General features: G+C 38.7%; 1 pseudogene; it reads right to left on the bottom strand.

Annotated features, from left to right (window-relative positions):
* Positions 1-679: 679 nt before the first annotated feature.
* Positions 680-2,455, bottom strand: LOC109500185 (annotated as a pseudogene).
* Between the last annotated feature and the right edge of the window lie 238 nt (positions 2,456-2,693).

The following is a 2,693-nucleotide window of genomic DNA, read 5'->3' as shown; positions in this document are numbered from 1 at the left end:
TTGAGGCTCTCTTATTGGAAGTGTATGGATTTATGATTGTTAGATTCTCCTAATTTATTGAAATTTTATCATGAAACACAGCTTTTACTTTCTGGTTATACTCTGTGGCTTGAAGTTAATATATATACAGCCACTACAACTTTTCTATATTGACTGTTTTCATGGGATATCTATTTTCCATTTACTTACTTTCAACTGATTCCTTAATCCACGACTAACTCCAAGATATTGCAGGTTCAGTTCCAGACCACCAAAATAAAGTCAATATTTCAAGGGCATCTGGGTGGCTCAGTTGGTTAAGCGTCTAACTTTGGCTCAGGTCATGATCTCACAGTTTGTGAGTTTGATTCCTGCATCTGGGTCTGTGCTGACAGCTCAGAGCCTGGAGTCTGCTTCAGAATCTGTGTCTCCCGCTCTCTCTCTACCCTTCCCACACTGACACTCTCTCTCCTTCTCAATAATAAATATTAAAAAAAAAATTTTGTAAATAAAGTGAATATTGCAATAATGCAAATCAAAATAACTTTTTGGTTTCTCAGTATATAAAAAATTATATTTATGCTATACTGTAGTCTATTAAGTGTGCAACTGCATTATGTCTAAAAAGCAGTTTATAAACCTTAATTGAAAAACATTTTATTGCTAAAAAATGCTAATCGTCATCTGAACTTTTAGCAAATCATAATTTTTTTGCTGGTGGAGGGTGTTGCCTGGATGCTGATGGCCAACTCACTGATCAGGGTGGTGGTTGCTAAAGGTGAGGGCGGCCGTGGCAACTTCTTCATATGAGACCACAATGAAGTGTGCTGCATCAATTGACTCTGCCTTTCCCAGGCGGTTTTTCTGTAGCACGCCATGCTGTTTGACAGCATTTTACCCACAGTAGAACTTCTTTCAAAATTGGAGTCAGCCCTCTCAAGCCCTGTAGCGGCTTTCTCAATTAAGTTTATGTAATGGTCTATATCCTTTGTTTTAATTTCAACAATCTTCACAGCATCTTCACCAGGACTAGTTTCTGTCTCAAGAATCTACTTTCTTTGCTCATCCGTGAGAAGCAACTCTGCATCTGTTCAAGCTTTTTCATAAGATTGCAGCAATTCAGTCACATCTTCAGGCTTCATTTCTAATTCTTCTCCTCTTGCTGTTTCCACACATCTGCACTTACTCTCTCTCTGGTGAAATCTTAAAGCCCTCAAAGTCATCCATGAGAGTTGGAATCAACTTCTTCCCAAGTCCTTTTGATGTTGATAGTTTGACTTCTTCACATGAGTCATGGATGTTCTCAATGGCATCTAGAATGGTGAATCCCCTCCAGAAGATTTTCAATTTACTTTGCCCAGATCCACAAGTAATCACTATCTATGGCAGTGAGGGCTTTATAAAGTGTATTTCGTAAATAATAAGACTTGAAAGTTGAAATTACTCCCTGATCTAATGGCTGCAGAATGGATGTTGTGTTAGCAGGCATGAAAACAACATTAATCTCGCTGGGCATCTCCATCAGAGCTCTTGGGTGAGCAGGTGCATTGTCAATGAGCAGTAATATTTTAAAATATTTTTTTTCTGAGCAGTAGGTCTCAACAGTGGGCTTATTCAGTAAACCATGTTGCAAACAGACATGCTGTCATCTAGGCTTTATTGTTCCATTTATAGAGCACAGGCAGAGTAGATTTAGCATATTTCCTAAGGGCCCTAGGATTTTCAGAATGGTAAATAAACATTGGCTTTAACTTTGAAGTTTTCAGCTGCATTACCCCCTAATAAGAGAGTCAGCTTGTCCTTAGAAGCTTTGAAGCCAGGCATTGATTTCTCTCTAGCTATGAAGGTCGTGAATGACATCTTCTTTAGATAGAATGCTATTCCATCCACATTTGAATCTACATTGAAATCTACAATTTCAATAAGAAATTGAAAATTTCTTATTTAGTGTAGCCACCTTCGTGAACTCTCTTAGCTAGATCGTCTGGATAACCTTCTGCAACTTCTACATCAGCACCTACTGCTTCACCTTGTGCTTTGATGTTATGAGATGTCCTCTTTCCTTAAACCTCATCAAACAACCTCTGCTGGCTTCAAACTTTTCTTCTGAATCTTCCTCACCTCTTTCAGCCTTCATAGAATTGAAAAGAGTTAGGGCTTTGCTCTGGATTAGGTTTTGGTCTAAGGGAATGTTGTGGCTGGTTTGATCCCCTATCCAGACCACTAAAACCTTCTCCACACAGCAGTACATTTGTTTCACTTTCTTATCATTTGTGTGTTCACTGGAGTGGCAGTTTTCATTTCCTTCAAAACTTTTCCTTTGCATTCACAACTTGACTAACTGACATCAGAGACCTAGCTTTTGGCCTGTCTTGGCTTTTAACACACCTTCCTCACTAAGCGTAATCATTTCCAGCTTTTGATTTAAAGTGAAAGATGTGCAGCTCTTTCTTTCACTTGGACAGTTAGAGGCCATTGTAGGATCCTTATGGGCTTAATTTCAAAATTGTTGTGACTCAGGAAATAGGGAATCCTGAGGAGAGGGAGAGAAATGGGGTAACGGCCAGTTTGGCAGAGGAGTCAGAACACACATAACATTTATAAAGTTCACGATCTTACATGGGAGCAGTTCATGGTGTCCAAAACAATTATGTAATAGTAAACATCAAAGATCACTGATTACAGGTCACTGTGACAAAACAAATATAACAATA

This window comes from Felis catus, chromosome B2 (assembly GCF_018350175.1).
Source record: "Felis catus isolate Fca126 chromosome B2, F.catus_Fca126_mat1.0, whole genome shotgun sequence".
Classification (NCBI taxonomy): Eukaryota; Metazoa; Chordata; class Mammalia; order Carnivora; family Felidae; genus Felis; species Felis catus.
The sequence above is the reverse complement of the archived record's forward strand: the minus strand, read 5'-3'. Positions and strand labels throughout refer to the sequence as shown.